This window comes from Hemiscyllium ocellatum, unplaced genomic scaffold (assembly GCF_020745735.1).
Source record: "Hemiscyllium ocellatum isolate sHemOce1 unplaced genomic scaffold, sHemOce1.pat.X.cur. scaffold_212_pat_ctg1, whole genome shotgun sequence".
Taxonomy (NCBI): domain Eukaryota; kingdom Metazoa; phylum Chordata; class Chondrichthyes; order Orectolobiformes; family Hemiscylliidae; genus Hemiscyllium; species Hemiscyllium ocellatum.
The window spans coordinates 27,213-53,390 of NW_026867979.1; the positions used below are offsets into that span (position 1 = coordinate 27,213).

Here is a 26,178-nt window from a genome sequence, read left to right on the forward strand (position 1 = left end):
TAAAATAATGAAGTAAAATTGTCGAAGTTGTTAAATTCCAACAACTTCAGATAATTTTATTTTCAATTATTTTAATTAAATTTTTTATTTGTGTTTTTCCACTGTTCTGTACCTCTTCTTTCTTGATTGTCTCTCTTTCTGTCGCTTCCCACTCTTTCAATACGTTTCTCCTCTCCTCTTCCCGCTTTGCTACGCATCTCCCCTGTTTTCCATTTAGTCTGCTTCACACATCCCCCACATATTTTGTCACATAGCACTGGCTTCAGCCTTGGTCATTCGCAGCTCCTCATCTCCCTTAAATCTCTCCGTGCTCTGTCATTATCACCTTTGCATCTGGAGACCTGACTCACCTTCTCTCAGCATGGTGCAAATAGCTCCCTAATTCTCCCCATTCCTTTTTTCATTTATCTTTAACAAAGGGTCAGTTATACTCGAAACGTTAGCTCTTTTCTCTCCTTGCAGATGGTGCCAGATCTGCTTAGATTTTCCAGCATTTTCTCTTTTGGTTTCAGATTCCAGCATCTGCAGTAATTTGCTTTTATTAATGGCTCTATGATATTGCTGGGCACATGATAACTCCAGTGTCGACGCATAAGAGGTGAACAAGCGAAAGAATTCCCCCTGGAAGTTGCGTGAAAAGTAGTAACAGAGATCCAGGAAAATAAGAATAACCGGCTGAGATAACCGACCAACGCAGCTACCTCGCGAAAGCAAATGCCTACATTGCCCGTTCTCACAATCACGGCGGCTATTCATTTTCTGATTTGATATCAATCACACGCTCGTCCGAGGTATTTCTTTTCGTTGCAAAACTTTTCAACAAAAAACGCATTGACTTTTGCGAACGCGCACACTCGAGCTAACCATTTGCTCTGATATCCAAAATTAAGCGCAATGTCCGGACGCATGCAATTTCAATCGCAATGCCACCAGCTCAGCTGCACTTTGTCATGTTGCCAAACATCGTCTGAAGAAACGTACCTTCAATGATCGCTCACTGTGCTTCTGCAAACTCACAGACCTTTGGAGTTAGGGTTATATGCTGCTGATAAACTGCTGAGAACCTTATGCCAAGTGCATTTGAATTGTAATCTAGCAGTGGGATTCTTTCTGCTCCCGAAGAACGCAGTTGTTTAAAGTTTGATTGAAGATTTGTAGCTCGGGTATCCGTTGTTGTGGTTCTGTTCGCCGAGCTGAAAGTTTTTGCTGCAAACGTTTCGTTCCCTGGCTAGGGAAACACCTAGTCAGCGGATCCAAACACTCCATACAATCAACACTGGAATTCTTGGACATCATCAGGAATACACACACAGACAAAGAAGAAACTATGGTATCATTCGACGTGACGGCACTGTTCACTTCAATTGACAAAACCCTAGTCAGAGAAACAATAGCCAACCTACTGGACATACATAACAGAACACAGGAGGCCGAACCTCTCAACAAGGACGGCATACTTAAACTACTGGACCTGTGCCTCACCACACACTTTACATTCGACAATCAGATATACGAACAAATCAACGGAACACCCATGGGATCACCAATCTCGGGACTCATAGCAGAGGCAGTTACGCATAGGTTAGAGCATACAGCCCTACCACAAATCCAACCCAAACTCTGGATCAGATATGTTGATGACACCTTTGTAATCATCAAAAACACAGATATAGAAAAAACACACAGAATCATCAACGCCACACTCACGGGAATCCGATTCACACGAGAAGAGGAAAAGGATAGCTAACTCCCATTCCTAGACGTGTTAATAGAGAGAACACCCAACGGAGAATTCACCACAAGGGTGCACAGGAAACCAACACACACAGCCCAAGTCTTAAACTATGAAAGTAACCACCTCAACACACACAAACGAAGCTGCATCAGGACACTATTCAAAAGAGCCACAACACACTGCAGTACACCAGAACTGCGAAAAGAGGAAGAGGAACATCTATACTAGGTATTCGCCAAAACCGGATACCCACGAAACTTTATCACCAGATGCCTAAGAGATAGACCACGGAACGAGGACATGCCACAACCAAGAGGACTAGCCACTCCGCCATACGTCAGGAGCGTCTCAGAACTGACAGCCAGACTACTGCGACCCTTAGGACTCATAACAGCACACAAGCCAACATCCACGCTCAGACAACAACTCACTAGAACAAAGGACCCAATACCCAGCATGAGCCAAACTAACGTAGTTTACAAAATACCATGCAAGGACTGCACGAAACACTATATAGGACAAACAGGAAGACAGCTAACAATCCGCATCCATGAACATCAGCTAGCCACAAAACGACACGACCAGCTATCCCTAAAGCCATACACTCAGACAACCAGGGACATGAATTTGACTGGGAAAACACCACTATCATAGGATAAGCCAGACAGAGAACAGCCAGAGAATTCGTAGAAGCATGGCATTCATCCCCTAACTCCATCAACAGACACATGGACCTGGACCCCATATACAAACCACTACAGCTGAAACTGACAACCGGAAGCAGCAAGAACATCCATCAACAGACACATCGACCGGGACCCCATATACAAATCACTGCAGCTGAAACTGACATCCGGAAGCGGCAAGAACAAAACAATATAAATACCGGAAGAAACATCAAAGCAGCGCTTCACACGAGGCTCCAACAGGTCTGATGATGTTCCCGAGCCAGGGAACGAAACGTTTGCAGCAAAAACTTTCAGTTCGGCGAACAGAACCAGAAGAACGCAGTTGCTTTCGAGTCAGCAACAGAGCAGAACTCAATTGCACGTTTTCCTCAATGACTCATGTTGCTTATGCAACCTTCGTTTGACAGCATATTTAGCAAGTTATCACGCCTTCCTGCACCGTTTGTCAGCGACAGATCAGCTGCTAAGATGACTGCTTCAGACAGCATGCTACATCCTACATTTGAAAATGGAAAAGGTGCAAACGTTTACAGGCTGAACGCTGTCTCACTATTTTGCCTGGCGCGTCAGAGGCTGGGAGCAGATCTTATGGAGGTTTTTCAATCATGAGGGACATGAATCAGGTAAGTAGATAAGTTCCTTTCCCTCAGTTGGGGCAGTGCAGAACGAGAGGGTATACATCTGTTGTGGGCGAGTGAGAATTCGAAAGGCAATGAGGAGCAACGGCTTCACGCATAGGATGGTGTGTGTCTGCAATAAGTTGCCAGACAAGCTGGTGATGACTGGTACAATTCCAATAGTTTTAACGAATTTGGACGTGTATTTGAATAGTAAAGCTTTAGAGAGACATGGGTCAGTGCATGCAATCGCGGCTGGATCAGGTGAGGATATCTGTTCGGAATGGACGAATTCGATGAAAAACTGTGTTTTCAGTGTTGTCCATATTTGTTGGGTCTATAATATTGCTGGTAAAATGATAAAAAATGAATAAAATAATGAAGTAAAATTGCCGAAATTGTTAAATTCCAACAACATCAGATAATTTTATTTTCAATTATATTAATTACCTTTTTCGTTTGTGTTTTTTCACTGTTCTGTACCTCTTCTTTCTTGATTGTCTCTCTTTCTGTCGCTTCCCACTCTTTCAATACGTTTTCCCTCTCCTCTTCCCGCTTTGTTACGCTTCTCCCCTGTTTTCCATTTAGTCTGCTTCACACATCCCCCACATATTTTGTCACATAGCACTGGCTTCAGCCTTGGTCATTCGCAGCTCCTAATCTCCCTTAAATCTCTCCGTGCTCTGTCATTATCACCTTTGCATCTGGAGACCTGACTCACCTTCTCTCAGCATGGTGTAAATAGCTCCCTAATCCTCCCCATTTTTTAAAAAAATCTTTAACAAAGGGTCAGTTATACTCGAAACAATAGCTCTTTTCTCTCCTTGCAGATGGTGCCAGATCTGCTTAGATTTTCCAGCATTTTCTCTTTTGGTTTCAGATTCCAGCATCTGCAGTAATTTGCTTCTATTAATGGCTCTATGATATTGCTGGGCACATGATAACTCCAGTGTCGATGCATAAGAGGTGAACAAGCGAATGAATTCCCTCTGGAAGTCGCGTGAAAAGTAGTAACAGAGATCCAGGAAAATAAGATGAACGTATCTTTGATTTGAATTGAAGCCTGAACTCTGGTTCTCCTCCGAGATTGTGCCAGGTCGACTGAATACTGCATATATTTCATGTTTTGCATTTCGTTGTGAAATCAATTGAGATTGATTGATTTGCTGCAGACATCATCCAAGAGTCATCAAGGGTAAGGCGATCGAGTTGTGCGTCTATCCCTGACAAATGTTTTATTGCGCTGGCGAGGCTTTCGGCTTGGTGATTTCGTGGTTCACTTTGTTTAGAAATACAGCAACGCAGCTGAGATCCGGCATGGGACCAACGAGTTGCCGTTCTAAGACAGCGATGATCGGCTTTCGAACGAATACACATCTGAATCGATCATGTGACAGGTTCTTGCCAGGGTTGAAATCAAAAACCGGGACGAACCTGGGCACAGGGTAGATAACCACACGAGCGCTTCCCATGGCCACTGGGGGGATTGAACGCACGATCTTGGTGTCATTAACACCACGCTCTAACCGGCTGAGCTAACTGATCAACAGAGCTGCCAATTCACGGCAAATTCCTACATTGCCCTTTCTCAGAATCATGGTGGCTATTCATTTTCTGATTTGATATCGATCGCACGCTCTTCTGAGGTATTTCCTTTCGTTGCAAAACTTTTCAACAAAAAAAAGCATTGACTTTTCCGAACGCGCACACTCGAGCTAACCATTTGCTCTAATATCCAAAATTAAGCGCAATGTCCGGACGCATGCAAGTTCAATCACAATGCCACCAGCTCAGCTGCACTTTGTCATGTTGCCAAATATCGTCTGGAGAAACGTACCTTCAACGATCGCTCACTGTGCTTCTGGAAACTCACAGACCTTTGGAGTCAGGGTTATGTGCTGCTGATAAACTGCTGAGAACCTTACGCCAAATGCATTTGAATTGTAATCTAGCAGTGGGATTCTTTCTGCTCTCGAAGGACGCACTTGCTTTAGAGTCAGCAACAGCACAGAACTCAACTGCACGTTTTCCTCAATGACTCATGTTGCTTATGCAATCCTCGTTTGACAGCATATGTAGCAAGTTATCACGCCTTCCTGCAGTGTTTGTCAGCGACAGATCAGCTGCTAAGATGACTTCTTCAGAAAGCATGCTACATCCTACATTTGAAAATGGAAAAGGTGCAAACGTTTACAGGCTGAACTCTCTCTCACTATTTTGCCTGGCCACATTGGATTTGTTACTGTGTAATTGGCCTGGTGTTAGATGTGAAGGTAGGTGAGCAATTGAGTCATCGTGAACACAGTTCGGTATGTTAACTTAACCAATAGAAAGGGATAGTTATGTACTGCAGGGAAAGAGTTATATCCGAGGGAAAGGCAATTAGGATGACATTTGTCAAGATTTAGTTTGCACTAGATGTGAAAGGAAACGGTTGGTATGAGCCCAATTGAAATGTGGAGCTTGTTAAAGGAACAGATATCGCATGTACTTGATGAGTATGTACCTGTCAGTTATGAAGGAAGTTGTCGAGCGAAGCAGCCGTGGTTTTCTAAAGAACTTAAAGCTCATGTCAAGAGAAAGTAGGAGGCTTATGTTAGGATTTGACTTGAAGGCTCAGTGAGGGCGATTGAGAGTTACAAGTTAGTTAGGAACAACCTGTACAGAGAGTCCAGAAGAGACAGGAGAGGACATGAGAAGTCGCTTGCGGATAGAATCTTAGAAAACCCTACGGAATTCTATGTGTATATCAGGAACCAAAGAACGACGAGAGGAAGATGAGGACTAGTCAAAAATAGGAGTGATGAATTGTGTGTGGAGTCAGAGGAGGTAGGAAGGCGCTAACGAATATTTATCGTTAGTATTCATATTGGTTTAAGACAACGGTGTCGAGGAGAATCTGAGATACAGACTACTAGACTGGATGGTTTACAATGCGGTTTACGAGGAGGACTTGTTAACAATTCTGGAAGGGGCGAAAATAAGTAAGTCCCCTGGGTGAACTGGGATCTATCCAAGGATTTCCTGGGAAGCCGGGGGGAGATTGCAGAGCCTTTGCCTTTGATCTTTATTTTCGATATTGTCTACAGCACTCGAAGATTGGAGAATAGCAAAAGTAGTTGCCTTGTTGAAGAAGGGTAATACAGATGACCAAAGTAATCTTGAACCAGTGAGCCTTACCTTTCTTGTAGGAAAGAATATGGAACTGAGTATAAGAGACAGGATGTATAATCATTCAGCCAGCAACAACTTGATTTCAGAGGGTCCACATGGTTTCGTGAGATTTTCGAGAAGGTGACCAAGCATCTGGATGAGGGTAGGGCACTTGACGTGGTGTACGTGACGTCTGTAAAACCTTTGATAAGAAGCCACATGTTAGGCTGTTGGAGAAAATGCAGAGGCATGGTATTGACGATGATTTCGCTGTTTAGATTAGAAACTGGCTTTCTGTGAGAAGGCAGCAAGTGGTGGCTAATGAAAATATTCACCCTGGAATCCGGTAAGGAGTGGTGTGGCACAACGATCTGCTTTGGGATCACTGTTGTTTGTCATTTTCGTAAATGACTAAGAAGCAGGCATAGGGTGAATGAGTTAGTAAGCTTGCAGATAACACTAAAGGTGCTGGAGTAGTGGGCAGCGTGGAAAACTGTTGCAGGTTGCAGGGGAGCTGGAATAATTTGCAAAATTGGTCTTAGAGGTGGCAAATAAAGTTCAATGCAGCTAAATGTGAAGTGATTCACTTTGGGAACAATAACAGGAAGGCAGAATACTGAGTTAATGGAAAGATTTTTGGTAATGTGGATGGGAAGAGTGACCTTGGAGTCCATGTACATAGTTTCAAGCCAGTTTGATTATTTTTTTGGATTACTTACCGTGTGCAAACAGACCTTGCGGCCCAACAAGTATAAACCGACCCTCCAAGGCGAGACTCAGACAGACCCATTTTCCTTCACTTACCCCTTTACCGAACCTGCACATTTTTTGGATTGTGAGGGGAAAACAGAGTACCGGGGGAAAACCCACACAGATAGCCGCTTGACGGAGGAACTGAATTCGCGTCGCTGGTGTTGCGATGCAGCAGTACTAACCAGTGTGCTCCTGCGAAAGAGTACGACGTCGTCGGTTTTATTGGTGGAGGATTGAGTTCCTGAGCATAATGTCATGCTGCAACGAAACAAAACACTTGTGTGGCTCCACTTGGAATATTTAGAAAACTGCCTGGTCGCCCATTCCTGGAAGAATGTGTAAACATTGGAAAAGTTGGAGACGAAATAGAACAAGATATTGCCTGTCCTGAAGGAATAGTCTTATCAGGAAAATCTGAGAGACTTGGGTCTGTTCTCATCGGAAAGAAGTCTGAGAGCAGATATGATACAGAGTTACAAGATTTTTGCAAGGTTTGTGAAGATGTGCAGCTCAGGTTAAGATTGAGGGTGCAGGTCTGCTCGCTGAGCTGTTGGTTTGAATCAAATCTACAGCTCTGCAATCAAAACTACTCCCGGGAGTTACAAGATGATAAGAGGATTAGATAAGGTAGACGGTGGAACTATTTTTCTTAGGAAGATGATGTCAGCTTGTACGAGTGGTCATAACTGCAAATTGAGGGTTTACAGTTTTAAGCCAGATGTCAGAGCCAGGTTCTTTGCTCAGAGAGAAGTAAAGGTGTGGAATGCCCTGCCTGTAAATGTCGTTAACTCAGCTAAATTATGGAGATGTAAACAATCCTTGGATAAACACATGGATGATGATGGGATAATATAGGGGGATGAGTTTAGATTAGTACACTGGTCGGCGCAACATCAAAAGCCAAAGGGCTTGTGCTGCGCCGTATTGTTTCATTGTTCTACGTTCTAAAGCTAAATCTCCACATCGGAGACCTCCAACCCCATGGCATCAATTAAGATTTCATCAGTTTCCACATTTCCCTTCCCTCCACCTGACCTCACTTCAAAACTTCCAGCCTAGCACCATCCTTATGACCTGTCCCATCTGTCCCATTTCCTTCCCACCCATGTGCATCACCCTCCCCTCCAAACTATCAACTCTGCAACCTCCTCCGTGCACCTGTTGCATTCCCACACACTCAACTTGTCACTAACCATTTCCAGATTCCACTGTCCTCATCGCAAAATGTCCTCCCATCTGTTGTGTATCGTCAGTAAAACTGCGGACATTTCACTCTGCCAATTCCATCAAGTAATTAAGGCAGATATAAATCATGGAAGTCTATGACTCACCATTCCAGCACTGTACTAATTACCTTTTTACAACTTGAAAAATACGCAATAATCCAGATTCCGTTTCTTCAATTAAACAACGGACAATCCTGGACTTTTTCTTAACTTTTCATCGTGAACTCCAACCTTGTTCAATGGCTTTTCCTACGGTCTCTTATGGAATGCCTACAAACATTTGATCAACTCTGCTTGGAATATGATCAAAGGACTCTGACAAAGTTGTCAAGTGTGTTTTTCCATTCAACAAATGATGTTGACTCAGTTTGATTTTAATCATCTTTTCTCAACGTCCTGCAATTTCTTTCTTCACGATTGTCTCTCGCAGTTTCCAATTGACCGATAAGATATTGGAACAGATGGAAGCCATTCGTCCCATTAGGTCAGCTCCAAGTTTTAATGAGGTCACGTCTGATTTGGTTAATTCCTAATGACACTTTTCCGCCTTATCCCCATTCTTCTTGATTCCCAAACTGACTAATTGTGCGGCCGTCTCAACCTTGATTATACTCAGCCTTGACAACCCTTCAGTGTAAAGAATTCTGCAGATTTGCTACTCTCTCAAAGACAGAATGTCCTCCTCATCCGTGTCTTAAATAATTAACGGTTCCCCTGAGATTAGGCTCTATATATTCTTCGCAAATTTCGTTTTTCGTTAAATGTCTTTAGTCCCAGTCTTCTGGAAACTGTCACTGATCGTTGGCAACATTTCCTCCACAACATCAACCCACCCATCCGCACTGCGCCCTCCCCTATCATTATAAACAGACCATAAAAATCTCCAGTTAACCTTCTTTGTTCCAAAGAGAAGAATCCCAACCTCAGTAATTTCTCGACAAAAGGGCTTTGCTCATCGCTGGACATCATGCAAGGTGGAGAATTGCGAAGCTGTTTGGGGAAAATATTGCCACTGGGAAGGTTAAAACAAAACAAGGGAAAATAACAGTGAACGCATGTCTCCAACTTTGGAAAACTTTAGAATCTCTTTGGGAAGCGAAACCACAGGTGAATGAAGGGTGGATTGTCCCACTTAACACAGCCAGTCTTTAAGAGGCCGCGACGGTTGATTCTGTTGTTCTCTCGACATGAACCAATCTGAGACATTGAAAGGATTTTCATTTTTGCGCGTCAGGAATTCAAACCTCGCCACAGCTACAAGACCACGTGAAGACTCGGGTACAAACAAGTTACGGGAAAGCCTCGAAGAGAGCAGGAATCCTGTTGTAGAAAAGTTGGTTGCTGTGACGTGGATGTGTTTCCAGCGGGTACAGGATTGTTGCCATTTCACTGCAGTGAATGTCCCAGGATTTATTTTGCAAAAGAAAAACGGATACAGGACATCAATCACTTCGTGAAAGGGCAGGCTGAAGTTTGAATTCGTGAAAAGCCTGTTTTTGGATCGGACAATGAGTCAGTTCACCCCGTCTCTGTTGCGTAATTGGTCAACACGTTCATCCATTAACCAAACGGTTGGTGGTTTGGGACGTTCCAGGGTCGGATCTCTCACTGGTCATACTTCATTGGCTTTTTTTCCTGCACAGCTCCGGGTTTTTAATGTGGTCACGAAAATGTGCCCCAAACAGGAATCTTATCCAAAGGAATTTCTATATCGTTTCAATGGCTAATGCAAAGGACTGTGGATGTTGGGAATCTGAAAAAAAATAGAACATTCTGGGGAATGTCAACAGGTTTGTCAGTACTACTGGGAGAAAACGGAGTTCTGATAACGTTCTGAAGAAGTTTTGAAACGTTGAATCGCCTTTTCCCAGCCCAGATCCTGTTCGACCCGCTGAGTAATTTTCTGTATTTTCCACCGTCGTTTATTTTGAATATAGATCCCACCTATCGAGGTGAATCACCCAGACCCACTTTGTCCCGATATTTCATCGATTTGAAAGCTGTGGGTTTTGAATTCAAATAAACCAAACAATGATTCACTTCTGCTAATCTCCCCAGGGACAGAGACCTGGAAATGAGGAACTCATGTGTCCATTTGTAGTTGTGGCCGAGTGGTTAAGGCGATGGATTCGAAATCCATTGGGTCATTCCCACGCAGGTTCAAATCCTGTCAACTACGGAGAATTTGAGTAGCCTTTCGGTTTTGGAGATTCAGATCACGGCGGGGAGAATCACTTCATCCAGGTCATGAATGGTGCAAATCTCCAGTTCACTCAATGAACTGCACAGAGGCACACTGGTTTTGCCAAATTTGTTTAGACTCGTTATGACACAGCATAAACCCTCCAGCTTACGATAAAACCAGTAACACAGAAACGATTTATGCTGTACAGGAATCTGAAACAATTCGATTGGCCAAGAACTACACCAAGTAAACATTCAGCACTTCATTTCTAAAGTAAGAGAGAGATTAATTAAAAAACCCACGTATTTCTATTACCCATTTTGATGTTCCATTCGATAATGCTATTCAGATAAAACTCCGAGCTAAGGTTTACAAAACAGCACTTCTTTATCAAAACCAGGCAGCTGTAGGTTCTTGTCTTCGGATCTTCCTGTCTCTTCTTTGTCCCTGTTGGGAGATTCTGTGTCAAAGATCACGGATCGAAAAGTTATTTTCCACATATATATTTTTTCAAGAAGATTGTTACATGCAAGGTCTTGGCAGTCCTCCTCTCAACTGTTCAAAGTCCCCCATCTCATACTCCAGAGCATCTGATTGGGTCCTTGTTTATTTTTAAAGACTTTCAAGAGACGCAATTAAAATTTGAATTGAAATTTATATATTTTCCTGATTAAAATTTAAACTGAGTGGCCAAACTCGAACTATTTATGTCTCCAGGCAATGAACGAATTGAATTGTTCGACCCAGGATTGCGTCGTTGTCTTACTGAGAACACTTGTTTCTGTGTCTGGTTGTTCTGCTGCTTGTAAATCTCTTAAATGTGCACTAATATGTTTAAAACACATCGCCTCTCCAGGAAACAATGAACCATCATAATGAAGATATGTTTTCATTTTTATTTTTAAATACTTTACCCTAACATATCGATAAATTTCATACAATTTCGGCTTAGCTTTTTTCTATATAAACATATAAAACATGAAATAAAGACAATCTCATCTGAACACCATCAGTTGAATCTGCGATAACGTATCTGTGATTTCATTCTACTGACCCACAACATGCATGATTTTTAAAGTGAACGTCTCTTCCATAAGAAGCCAACGAAATAGTCTCATACTATTACATATATACAACGTTTTAGCGGATTGCGGTCTGTGTACATAACCTCTCCGATCCATTATTCGTGGCACATACATTACATTTGTAACGCCAGTACCAAACTCAACAGCTTTTCTTTCGATTGGGGAGCATTTCTTCTGATAGATGTTGATTTTCTATGAAAAGTTATCAACTGGCAGTTCTTCCCCATGCTCATTTTTCCAGTTGGAGTACACCTCCAACTCTAACGACCATCGATGGCTACTTTAAAAGTTTTTTTAGATGTTTGGTGCAGGTAATGCTGGTTTGCTGGTTAATATCGGCTTCAAATGGTCAATTGCCACGTGACATGTTGCTGTACACCGAAAAGTAGTGTTTTTCTTCAGCAAATCGGTTAACGATGCCAGTATACTAGTACAGTTTGGAACAAACTTCTGATAGAGTCCGCTAAGTCTGAAGAATTAAAGAAACTCTTTCTTTGAGGTTGAGCATGGCAATTCCTCAGAAGCCTTCGTCCTCACGTTCCAGAGGGTGCTCAACCTGCCATGACCGATGTTACATCCCAAGAACATCACCTCTGCTTCCTTGAATTCTGTTTTTTATATGTTTGTCATCAGTTTCGCTTCTCGTGGTCGTTCAAAGAGCTCTGCCAACAGACCCTTGTGATCATTCCTTGAATTGCTAAGGATCACTACATCGTCCAAATAGATTACACAATTTGTCAACCCGGCCACAACTCTGTACAAGTGTCTTTGGGTGTGCCGGGCTTGTTCTTCATTCAAAAGTGCATCACTTTAAACTGATATAGCCTATATGGAGTTACAAGCGCAGAGATTTGTTCACCAACTTTGACAATGGTACCTTCCAGTAGCCACGCATTATGCCCGACTCGGTGATGTAACTGGCTTGTCCGACTTTCTGGATGTAGTCCTCCAATCTAGAAGTTGGATATGAGTTCGATTTTGTAACGGCGTTGGCCGTTCCATAATCCACACGAAATTCAACACAAATCATGTGGTTTGGTAACTAAGACAATCAGCGAACTCCACGCGCTCTGGCTTGGTTTAATGATGTTCTCGTCAAGCATGGTGTTCACCTGCATCTAGTCCTGTTAGCCTTTGAGACGATTAAGTCGAGAGGGATACTGCTTTATCGCAGCAGAATTCCCTACATCTACTTCGTGTTCAATTGCTTTCGTCCTCTCCATGTGATTCTTGCATGTACCCTGACTCTGTCGGAACAAAAAAATCTTTCAACACTTTTCTATGCTCCTGAGACAGACAGCTTTCTAATCCATCCCACTCCTCAAGGAGTTCATCATTTTAGAATCTGTTTTGAGGTACATCAAAATTCAAAGCAACTGAATTCGATTCCTCACTCTGCTGGGCAGTAACGAACAACTCTTCCTCCAGTTCTTCCTTTGTTGTGTAATACGTTTTCAACATGTTCACATGACATACCCAATACAGTTTTATTTTATATCTGACATCTTTGCTAAATAGTTCAACTGACTCAACTTTTTCACAGGGACCAGTAAACCTAACTTTAAAGGGATCACCTATGATTGGTATCAGTACTGACAAGTTATCCCCGTGGGAAAACTTCTGAGTCCCAGATTTTTATCTGCCACCTGCGTAATTCTACGCTGTGCCATCTTTGGGTGCAGTTTTGCTGAATCACCGACCAAATTTAGTCTCTCCCTCACTTTCGATACATGATTTAATTATGCGATCTTCGACTTTGACCCTGTCATTTGTTTCCTTAATTAATTCCAAAGGGCAATCACTTCATGTGCGAATATGAACTAAAAAGAAATTGACTAAATGGATACGTTTGGAACATTCCTAATGGCAAACAATACGAATGGGATATCTTTTTCCCAATCATTCGGGTAATCTTGACAGTACGCTCTCTTCAAGTTCTTCAAGGCCTTAAGACATCTTTCTAAAGCTCCCAAGGATTCAGGAAGATATGCACTAGATTTAAAGTGTTGTATCTCAGCTATCAATAACCTCCTTAAACAGTCGAGCAGTAAAATTTGACCCTTAGTCCGACTGAATCTGCCTAGTTAGGTCATAGTGTGTGAAGAAAGTTACTAACTCCTCTACCAGAATTGTGGCCTTGATACTCCTGGAAGGAATTGCCATTGGAAATATGGATAGCACATCCATTGTAGTCAACAAGCACTCGTTCCGACATTTAGTTCTCGGGAGGGGATGCACGCAATCAATTATATTCCACCTGAAAGATTCTCCAACTGTGGCAATTGGCAACAAAGGCGCGTTTTTATTGCCGCCTGAGGCTTACCTGCCATTTGACATGTATGACACTGTCAGAAAAATCCAACCACATCCCGTGTGCATTCCAGGCCAATAGAAATGTTTAGTATTTAGCTTGCATGTTTCGTATCCCTCGGTGACCCCCTATAGGCAGTTCATGTGCTACCCATAACACTTCCTCTCCGTGTGGTATTGGCATCACAATCTTGTGTACTTCGGCCCACTACAGAAATCACATCAAGTAGTGTATCAGCTGATCTAAATTCAACTTCTTCATCTTTCTTTTTACTTGTCACTTGGTGCTGTGACTATTGAGAGTGGAATCTGTTTAACACACAGTCTGGGAAAATAGAAAGATATTTCTGTTTTAACTCCTCAGTTTCTTCGTCTTCCTTGGGCTTCTCCACAATAAGGGGAGTCACTTCCAAATTGGATCTTGCCAAATCATTTCCAAGCACAAGCTGAATTCATGAAACTGACACTCTGTCTATCATGCCCAGCGTAAATTTCCCCGGCTTAAATTGGTGCTCCAACCTGATCTTACATAAGGGAACGCTAAATTTCTACTCATATATCCCACAAATTACGACACTCATGGGAAACAGATATGAAAGGGTACATATTCGCCCATCCCTTACTACCAGCGACTGGTTAGATCCTGTCACTCTCAAAATTATAGCTTCTTGTCTTCTCCCCCGTTCTTTCTGAGTAAACGTTACCACAGCGGCAGATCCTTTGTAGAGATCAGGTAATAACTCCATAACCAGCCCCTGCCGAGGCTGCACATCCGTCTGCAGCTCCTCAGCTCTTCTTGCAGTCTCCTGTATTACCTTCATTAATGCCACCAGTTTAGCTTCTTTAAACACTTTTATTTTCCACAACGCCTTTAATTAACAACAAGTACTGTGTCTTTATGTATTCAACTTTGCCAGAATGGAAACAGCTGAGGCCTTTCACCTCCGTTTCACTCTCTTGGACTTCTTTTTTTCCTGCTCTAATATCTTGCAAGTGCGCCCAGTTCTTTGTTTAGTAATGAAGAATCTCCCCTTCTGCCAATTTCGATCCTCCACAGGACGAATATCTGTTCAAAAGCTTGTCTTATGCACCACCACGTACTCATCTACTAATTCTGCTCCCCTTCTGACTTTCCGAAATCTTTTCTCCTCCACGTCAATTCTTGCAATCTCTGAAAGTGTGTTTTTGAACTCCTCCAGCAGAATTATCTCTCTAATTGCCTGAAATATCCTCTCTTTATCCAAATAAGAATCCATCCATCAAAAGTATTGTGTTTATTTCTTTTTAACTCAACATAAGTCTGATCTGTGTTTCAGAAACGCTCTCGCTTTACTTCTGGTACCGGTTCAGAAACACCGAAAGTAGCCTATTTTACTCATTCATAATCTTTTCACACCTCATGTAATATCATACCAAATCCCTTACTCGCTCTGACTTCGAGTTTAGTCTGAACTCGCATTACCCATAAATCTTCGGACCATTTCATCTGCCTAGCCATGTTTTTCCTTGAAATGAAGAAGGCTTCAACATCATCCTCATTAAAATGTTGTGGAGTTGTGACACATTTACATATATCACTAATTTCTCTTTTAATTTCCATCCTGTTAACTTGACTTTGCTGACAAAATCGCAACGTCTCAAGTTCAAGTTTTCTCTCTCCTTCTCTCTCTTCTCTGTTCCTTTCTTATCTCCCTTTGCTCATCCAAGGAACTTCTCTCTCTTTTTCCTCCCTCTCTATCTCCTTTCTCTCTGTTTCTCTGTCTCTCTCTCCTTCTCTTCTCTCACTTTTCTCATTCTTCTCCCCCTTTCTTTCTCTCTCCCTCTCGCTTTCCTCTCTCTCACTTTGTTTATCTTCTCACTCCATTTTCCTCGAGACTAATTTAATTTTTTCTACCTCAACTGCACTAAGTTGTTTTTCCGTCGCAGCTTAGTGTTTGTGTAACTCCTTCAACCATATATTTTGTCCTTGGTTAATCCCAAATCTAACTTATTTGCTAATACTAAAAGTATGGCATTTTCTTTCATTCTAAACTTTCTTGGCAAATTTGAGAATCATCTTCAAATCTCAGAACGTCTGTTACAATGTTAAGACATTTCTCTCTCTTATATTTAATCAACCACAAGTCTCCAAAAATGATCACTTTGTCTCACTTGCGTTTTATTTAAAGATCTAGTATACTAACCTGGAAGTGTTTCAATTTGCTGGGAATTTTCGTTTCCCGAAATCTATTCAAAGTTGTCCAAACAGGTTCAAATCCAGGACGATCTCCAAGATTGTTAGGACACAAGGTAAACACTCCTGTGAAATTTTAAACCAGCAACACAGAAAATACCGGAAGAAACATCAAAGCAGCGCTTCACACGAGGCTCCAACAGCACTGATGATGTTCCCTCGCCAGGGAACGAAACGTTTGCAGCAAAAACTTCCAGCTCGGTGAGCAGAACCAAAACAACGGATACCCGAGCTACAAATCTTCAATCAGATTTTAAACACAGAAAATAATTGTCCCTTGCAGGAATCTACAATTTCGAATGGCTGAGGGCTACTAAAAGTAAAAATTCACAACGTCATGTCTGAAAATATAACAGAGAATATTTAACGAAACACTATTGACAATTTCTTTCTCTAAGCTATCTTTTAACTTCCCTTCGATAATACGAGTCCGATACATTCCCCACTAAGATTGACAAACAACACTTCTCATCTTAAAAAACTAGCAGCAGTCGGTGCTTGTCTTCAGAGCTTCCAATGTCTTCTTCTCTTTGTTTGTAATTTTTGCGTCACCAATTACTGAACCAAAAGTTACTTTTAAGAGATATTTCTCAGCAGTCTGCTAAATGCTGGATCTTAACAGTTCTCTTCTGAACTGTTCAATTTTTCCGGTCTTATATCCAAGAGCATCTGATTGTTTCATTGGCTTTTAACATTGTCAATAAAATCAAACAAAACTTGTTTGGAATTATTTTTTTTTCAGGGTATATTTTAAACTGGTTGGCCGAATGCAAATTTGTTTTTCATTTCCAGGCAATGATATAATTGAGTTCTTCAAACCAGTGTTACGTTGTGGCGTTTTGAGAACACTTCGTTCTGTGTCCGGTAGTTCTGCTACTATTAAGTCTCTGAAAGGTGCACCGATATCTTCATAAGACTAATGAGCCATGTGTTGGTAAATGAGTCGAGAACAGTGCGCAAATAGGCCTAAAGACATTCTCTGTGCTGGAGAAATCTGTGAACCTGCGGTGAGCTCCTATGCTGAAGTGCAAGGACAACGTCTGCAAAATATACCTGAGCCATGAAAGAGTGGATTCGACTCTCCCCTGATCTTTCTGTCAGACAGGATATCCTTTGGAACGTTCGGACTGGGTATACAGTGCACATTCCTTGAATTAGTCCCTTGGGGAATCAGGAAGATAAAATCCTGATCATAGACCAGCTGAGTGCAATTCCCTCGCTTCTCAATAACCAACGTGTTATATAACCCTGGTCCTTCCTTCACATACTCCCTGCGTTTTTGTAAAACAGATCTTTGTCCTCGCAGCCTGGCACTCAGAGGGAGATGCACGTGCGACGGGACAAAACTAGAAAGAGACGCGACATGGAAGTGTGTCATCTGTCAATTGTTTAGCCTGATGATTTGTTTTTGCCGGCTGCTGTCCTATCAAATTGGGTTTGGGTTTGTGGGTTTTTTGGAATTTGCAAGTTACACATGAGTACCGTGTGTGACTATTTAACTGCACTGTCCATGTTCACTTCAACAGTTCACATTGCCTGGAAAAGTGTCTGGAATTCCACCTAAAGCTGCCTTTTTCCGAGAAACTCACGGACGTGAAACACAAGGAACTGGTAGAACCTGAAGACATCTTCCCCGCAGGAAGTAGGTTTGCCTACTTCCAGAAACTCAACCGGTGCTACAAATCTTCTCAAACCTCAGCCCCTGTTGGGATTGTGCCTGTGTGACTCCCTCTGTGGGTGAAAAAGTGGATCGATTCATCAAGGGTATTTCAACACAGTGAGACCATGTCAAACCTCTCTCCATTTGTTGTGTCATTTAAGATCACAGGGATAATCCCATTTACACTTGACCTGGAGACATCAGAACACGCAAAATTATGGATCAAATGGAAACGGGGACTAGAATCCATGGATAAGTATGAACAAAGCAGCATACAGGGCTGAATGGACAATTGTCACGTTGTCACAAATAATGTAGGACAGGGAGAAACTGATCTGCAGCGAAAATGATCAGAACTGAAATGTCAAAAGCAGTGTAGGTTTGCTCACTGAGCTGAAAGTTTGAGATCCAGACGTATCATTACATGGCTAGGTAACATCATCAGTGGAACCTCTAAGTGCAGCGAAACTGTTGTCTCCTTGCTTTCTATTTATACATTTCTCCTGGATGGGGTTCGTGAGGTTTGTGGTGATGTCATTTCCTTTTCATTTTCTGAGAGGTTGATAGATGATATCTAGATATATGTATTTGTTTATGGCGTTGTGGATGGAGTGCCGGGAGGAAGAAACCGACAGCAACTGACGTCACAGTCGAAAGAATGTACAACGGAGAACTACAAACTTGTGGATACAGAAAAACGACAAACACTGACCAAATACTTAACTGCACCATCAACCATCCCAACACACACAAACGAAGCTTGTCATAACACTATTCCAACGAGCCACCATACACTGCAGCGCAGGCGAACTTCGGAAAACAGAGGAGAACCACCTATGCAACGTATTCAAGAAGAACAGACACTCAAAAAGTACAGTCCGCAGATTCCTCGAGAACAAACCACGGCAATCAGACCAAACACAGCCAGAAACACTAACCACCTTACCATCCATCAAAGAAGTTTCAGAAATGACAGCCAGACTTAAGACCCCTCGGAATCCTAGTAGCAAACAAACCCACCAACACTCTCAAATAAAAACGAACAAACTTAAAAGACCAAATACAACTCATGGATAAAACCAGCATCATCTACAAAATTCCATGCAAGGACTGCCACAAAGACAACGTAGGACAAACAGGAAGAAGGTTAGCCACCAGGATACACGAACACCAGCTATCCACAAAAAGACACAACCCTCTCTCCATCGTAGCCCTACAAACGGATGAAAGAAAAACATTTCGCCTGGGACAACACATCTATCCTGGTACAGGCTAAGCGAAGATATGCCAGAGAATTCCTAGAGGCCTGGTACTCCAAACACAAAGCCATAAACAAACACGTAGATCTAGATACCATCTGTCAACCACTCGGAAAACGAAAAGGAAATGACATCACTACAAAGCCCAGGAACTCCATCCAGCACAAACATATGAATAGAAAGCTGGAGACAACAGCTTCGCTTCACTGCGAGGTCGCCACTGATGATGTTACCTAGCCAGGTAATGAAACGTCTGGATCTCAAACCTACATCTCAGTGAACAAACCTACACTCGAAACCTCAATCTGAGCTACAAACCTTACAACAGCAGTGTAATTGATGAAAGGGACGACAGGGTCTGTTGTTTTCTGTGGTTCTCTACTGTTTCTGATTCAGTGCTCCCAGCGCTCCGGCTTGAGTTCGATTTCCAGTCACGGAGTGGGAGTTTTCCTGTGCTCGTTTGTCGTAGTGGCAGCATTCCTAAAGCAGGAAATGATGGATGTGGCTGAGCAGTGGTCATGTTTTGTCAAAAACACGATTCAGGTTAACATAAGACAAAGAGCTGCGGATGCTGGAAATGTGACACAAAAACATGGAATGCTGGAGAAACTCAGCGCCTGGCAGGATCCATGGAGCAAAGCAGAGCTAGTGTTTCACATCGACAGAAGCAGGTTCGTTCGGTATTTCAACATTGTAATGCAGGCAAATTTTCAGTATTATGTGTTGGATCATCATATTTATCAAAACTTCTCATTAGTTGGCAACCGTCACTTTTACAAATTTAAAAGGTTTTATTTGACGGTAATGCTGCTTCCGTTTCCATGAGCTGGTGACAAGCTATGCTTTAGTGGTTACCTTTTTCTTTTCCTTTCTGTCACTTAGCAGCCATGTCAAGTGGACAATTGACCCTTTCAGTGTCTTCCACAATGTGAGTTTCTATTTGTCTTTCTATGTCTGTTCATTGTCACCTTCTTTCACAGTCTCTGTCCAAATCCCTCATTTCCCATTTCTGTTCTTTGGAAACTCTGACTGCAGAAGACAGTGTGAAAGTGCAGCTGATGAGGCAATTTCTCCTCCCGCTGACTGGAGTGTGGAGAACTGGGCTCACATTCTCTAGATAATATATCTGTCACTTAGGCCTGAGGCCTTCGACATGTTTCCTTTTAAATTCCAAATACAATTCATAATATTTTGCTTTTGGTGTAAAATTAATGAACAGTTACAGCAGAGAATGATCAGCGTGGGATATCCGCACTGATTCCTGCCTCACCTCGTTCTTCCCAACAAACTGAGAATGAAGGACGGAGAATAAACGAGGAGGTGAAACAAAAGCACTTCTAGAACCGAGGTAAGAACCTCCAAATAGAATTAGCAGAACAAAGCAATGAGGTGTCAAAGAGGTCCTTACTCGACGTAATTGTTCGGTGTTCGAGATGGGAAAGTTATCCAGCCTGAGGCACCTTCATGTCTCTTGTTGCTGACTGAATCAGAAAGCAGAGGTTTCACGAGACCTACACTTGTCTCACTTTGCTGTCCCCACATCCTCCCCTGACCAGGTTTACATTTTCCTGCTCTTATATGAGGTAAATGATACAACGTCATTTCATGTCTATCACTTTCTCAGTTCCAGTTCCAACATGGCTTCGATTTCAGAGCACGTGTGAAGGTTTGACTGCAAATCCATTCATTCCTGTTGCAAAATGACTGAGTCGCTAACATGCGAACTGCACCAAAGCATGATTCAGGATTTCTGATGTTGGTTCATTCGCGTTGAAAAACAGCAGACAAAATCAAAATGAGGCCTTTCAGAGACTATCTTGGGATTCATTTGACAGAGAGGCGACATCAACAATCCGTGGTTCAATGTGACACCAGCAAATAAATGTTACTTTGTTTTCAAATCGGATTGCCTTCGCACTGAAAGCAAACGCGGTACTATTGTTACAGAAAGGGTGAGGGCACGGAAACTGCATTCCTTATCAGGATGATAATTGCTGCTGTACACACCGGCGCACGTTCAGGCCAAGGTATGAGAGCAGCTTAACAAAGTTTCAGACAGTAATTAATTGTAATTCCTTTCCATTTCACTTCTACAGCAGGTATGGATTGTTTGCATCCAATTAGAAGGAGTATGGTAGTAGATACACGGAGAAACTGCCACGGCAAATCCCGTGCAAATCATCTTGCTGTTTTTTCAGTGTTGTCGGGTCTAAATCCGAGCAATCCATCGTTAGCAGCAGCATGACGATTCGTCATGCTCATGAGTTGAAAGGTTCAAGAAACTAACTCATTCCCTCCTTCTCCGGGGTATCTTCGGATGATCAGTGAATCATATCTCATTGATAGAGTCATATTTCTAAAAATGTCAGGTTCTAAGCAGACACCTGCAATCGGTCGTGAACAAGTAAAGAAGCGGAGTGAGGAAGTCAAATAAAAGTGCATGGCAATGATGACTGGAACGCATGAGGCAGGAAGTTAAATTGGAGCTGGTGGTGTTAGGCTCAGTGTTGATGCCAATGGGTCTGCCTACACTGCCCAATGTTGATTCTGGCTCACACTCACTCCAGGTCAATTCATCACAATAACCCTCTTCCTCTTGGTGTGAGGATCCCTCTGGGTGTGTGAACGCCGTCAATGGACCAAGAAAGGATGGACACATTCTCTTTATTCTATCAGTTTAAACAAGTGAACAGTACAGTTTGAAACCAATGTAAGTGCACATTAACTTTCCCTGTACATTTTCAATGGAGAATGTTAAACTGTGAAATGTCTGTTCAAAAGCGGGCATTGATTGCAATTCTCAACAAAAAAGAAAAACATTTCCAAACTTTTGTGATGAAGTGGTTAAAGAACTACAAGTGTGGATGTGTAAACGCACTTCTAGTGGAGGCACTGTGACTCAGTTTGTTAAAGTGCTTCTCTAGTAAACAAGAGAACTTGGGATTCAAATGCCAGTTGTGGATGTCCAATCTTTCAAAGGCTCATTGTTTCATCTTCTTCAAATGTCATATTGCTGATCCCGCAGCTTTCTGATTTGAGCTCAGCCTTTTGTGATTTGATGCTCCTAGAGTTATTCCCTCCTTTTTTCTCCACCAATGAATGTTGTTTCTTGCTGACTGATAATACAAACTGGAACCTCTTTCCATTGTCCCACAAAAACTTCTTTTCTTCTCTTCTGTTGTGCTTGCTCTTTCACTCCCAGTTTTAGTGGGAATGACGAGTTGAGGCAGCAAACACTGCAGATTTGACGGGAAATGTTGTGGCCATAGCACAGACACCAAGAGCTGATCATCTCCATTCTCTGTAGTCACCGATCATTCATCTTTCACCAACAGTAAGTACATCATTGTCATCCTATATTTCGAATGAAACTGCTTTTATTTCCGGAGGAAAAGATGTTGTATTTAGAATTCGAAAGACTCATAACATGTTGAATAACATGTTGGAGGAAGTGCCCACCAACCCAACCTCCACTCCCAGCACCTTCCCCTGCAACCGCAGGAAATGCAAAACTTGCGCCCACACCACCTCCCTCACTTCCCTCCAAGGCCCCAAGGGACCCTTCCATATCCGCCACAAGTTCACCTGTACCTCCACACACATCATCTATTGCATCCGCTGCACCCGATGGGGCCTCCTCTATATTGGGGAGACGGGCCGCCTACTTGCGGAACGCTTCAGGGAACACCTCTGGGATGCCCGGACCAACCAACCCAACCGCCCCGTGGCTCAACACTTTAACTGTCCCTCCCACTCCACCGAGGACATGCAGGTCCTTGGACTCCTCCATCGGCAGAACATAACAACACGACTATTGGAGGAAGAGCGCCTCATCTTCCGCCTGGGAACCCTCCAACCACAAGGAATGAACTCAGATTTCTCCAGTTTCCTCATTTCCCCTCCCCCTACCTTGTCTCAGTCGGTTCCCTCAACTCAGCACCGCCCTCCTAACCTGCAATCTTCTTCCTGACCTCTCAGCCCCCACACCACTCCGGCCTATCACCCTCACCTTGACCTCCTTCCACCTATCACATCTCCATCGCCCCTCCCCCAAGTCCTTCCTCCCTACCTTTTATCTTAGCCTGCCTGGCACACTCTCCTCATTCCTGATGAAGGGCTCTGGCCCGAAACGTTGAACTTCCTGTTCCTTGGATGCTGCCTGACCTGCTGTGCTTTAACCAGCAACACATTTTCGGAGTTGAGGATTAAACAAATCAGCCAGGATCTCATTGAACGTTGACGCTGACGGGATGGCCCAAATGGCTTCCATCTGCACCAATGCCATTTCTATGAATTTGAAAATGCTGGAGACCATTATAACGGAAGTAAAGCAGATAGCTTAGAAAAGATGATCGTAAACTCAGTCAACATCTTTCATTGAAAGGAAAATCACACTTTGGCAATTTGCCAGAGATTTTTGCTGACATGACATGAAGATTTTTTCAAGGAAGCAGATAGATGAACTCTATTTCTATTTCTAGCAGAGAGTCAATATGGAGCCAAATAATAAAACGTCGTTGAACAAGTTAAGAGTTCATGGTGTTGTGTAATAAATGACCTTTGACTGTCCATTATTTACTGAACACAAGCCACCGAATCATGTGTAATTTTTAAAGTTGTAAAATGTAAATCGTGAAATGCAGTAATGTCAGGCATATGGCTTGAATGATGTTTCTCTGTATTAACGACCTGATGAAGTGGCAGAGTGAAATTTGTCCAGTTTTGCTGATGATGCACAATAGATTGCAGGACATCTTTTGATGAGGTTGGGGAATCTGCAATGCGATATACTGTATGTAGGTCGTCTGGGTAAGGAAAAAAAAAGACAGATGCAGTTTCCTGTCGTGTATGTGAGGCCATGAATTCGGTAGGAAGAGTCAAATTCCGAAAACTATTAAAATCGAGAGAAACTGCAATAAAATGTGGTGCAGAAGAATCTGGATGTTCTTACGCATGAAACAAAGATGAGCGATTGATTTATTATTTTCTGGCAAAAAGATCCATACCCTTCTCTAATTTTTGCAATGAGATGGTTTTCCAGGAAATCACTGGAACTAAGGAATCTGTAAATTAATCGAAGACCATGATAAGTTTCGTTTTGTTCGATGGGACATATTTGATGCATCGTTTAATGTTCTCTGAACTTCCTTTACAAAAGAGCCGAGACTGGGCGAGTAAAATTTACCACTCTGTTGGTAAATCTTCAGTGGGCTTCAGGCGAATCAGTGAACATGATTCCTGTTTTCTATTTATATGTTTGGGTTTCTTTGGGTTGGTGATGTTATTTCCTGTGGTGATGTCATTTCTTGTTATTTTCCTCAGGGGGTGGTAGATGGGGTATAACGCGATTTGTTTGTTGATAGTGTTCTGGCTGCAATTCCAAGCTTCTTGGAATTCTCGAATACGTCTGTTTGTCTTGTCCTAAGATGGATGTGTTGTTCCAGTCGATGTGGTATCCTTCCTCATCTGTAAGGATACTAGTGAGAAGGTCATATCGTTTTGTGGATAGTTGGTGTTCATGTATCGTCGGGCTAGTTTTGTGCCTGTTGTCCAATATATTGTTTGTTACAGTTCTTGCACGTTTTTTCGTAAATTGTATTAGTTTTGCTTGTGGTCTGTATGGGGTCTTCTAACTTCATTAGTTGCTGTTTTACTGTTTGGTTAATATGATTCTATTCTCGGTGGAGTTTGGAGAGATGAACAGGCATCGAACTGAAAAGTGCAGAATACTGAATGTCCTGGGCAGAATGGATGTTGGGAGATTGTTTCCATTAGTTGGAGATACTAGGACCTGCGGGCATAGACTTAGAGTTAAGCGAAGACCAAATAGAACAGAGATAAGGATAAAAGTTTTCATCAAATGAGTCGTGAGATTATGGAATTCATTGCCACAGAAGGCTGTGGAGGCCAGGCCGATGAGTATGTATAAGACTGAGATAGATAGATAGGTTCTTGAGAATCAAGGGATACGAGGAGAAGCGGGAGAATGAGGTGAGGAAACGTATCATGCAAGATTGAAATGTATAGACGACTTGATGGTCTGAATGGACTAATATCTGCTCCTATATGTTATGGTCTAATATGCTAACGAAGTGCCCAAACTGTGTGTTCTGCAATGTTTGTTGTGTCAAGTTGCATTTTGCCTCAGTTTAGATACACAGCTTGTTATCACCTGCAGATTTCATTTCGAGTTACTTGATCTTAAATCCACACCTTGATTACCTGAAAACGCTGGAAAATAATCAGAAACTCAGAGGACGAGGGGGGTAGGTGGAGGCAGAGGGGGTGCAGAGTGAGAGAGAGAGAGACGTCAAAATGGTTTCAATAGATCTGGGAATGCTAGACATTGAACAGGCTTTAACAAAACGTGGTTTGTATCAAGAAAAAAAGAAAGTTCTAAGTTAGGGTGGAACACAGGAGCAATGGAATATCAGAGCCATTAAGCCCGGAGAAGAGAAATAAAGTGTGTGCCGGGGCCAGCTTCCAACTGAAAGAAAATAAAGGACATAAACAATTGGAAACAAAACAGTGGAAAGTATGTAAATTCTGATTTGTTGCATATGGTTTTGAATCCAGGAAGCGAGGAAGTGTGGAGGAAGGAAGCTAGAGAACTCGTTAGTTTGTCACCTGGACCCACTCTCTATCCTGTTTCAAGCAACACATTATAAATTAGACCACGAGGCCCAAAGGTCGAGGTGCTCACTGGCTGTCAGTCTCTCTTCTCCGGTTGTGCCTGAACACTGGCAACCTTTGAGACAGAACGTTCTGGGGAATCTTATTCCCTGAGTTTGGCTTCTGCTCAATTAATCTGTTCTCCTCTAAGGTTCTCAGACTTTCTTTCGTGAATTTCTTTCCTGAGCTGACAATGTCACTTATATCTTCTTTCACAGGGGATTGAATAGAGACCTCAACGAAACAGCACATCAAAATTTTAAAGAGTGACCCTTCTGCAAGGACTGAAAATAACCAGCCATCAACTGTAAAAGGAAAAACTGTCAAGGGATAACCAGGTGTGACCTACAATGAATGAAACCTGAAAGCAACAACACCCCCAGATTTTATGGACTACATAAAGTGCACAAACCAGACATCCCACTCAGACCCAAAGTATCACTACCAGGGACACCATCACACAAACTGGCTAAAGAACTGCAACAGAAATAAAAACACCTGATCAGCGGATCCAGACACTCTATACAGTCAACGGTGGAATTCTTGGACATCATCAGAAATATCCATATAGACAAGGAAGAAAGTATGGTCTCATTCGATG

The 26,178-nt window shown here is 42.5% G+C and overlaps 1 non-coding gene across 1 annotated transcript; it reads left to right on the forward strand.

Moving 5' to 3' along the window:
* Positions 1-10,270: 10,270 nt before the first annotated feature.
* On the forward strand, positions 10,271-10,352 carry trnas-cga (transfer RNA serine (anticodon CGA)). Its single transcript has one exon. It is a non-coding gene; the product is annotated as a tRNA-Ser (tRNA).
* Positions 10,353-26,178: the final 15,826 nt, after the last annotated feature.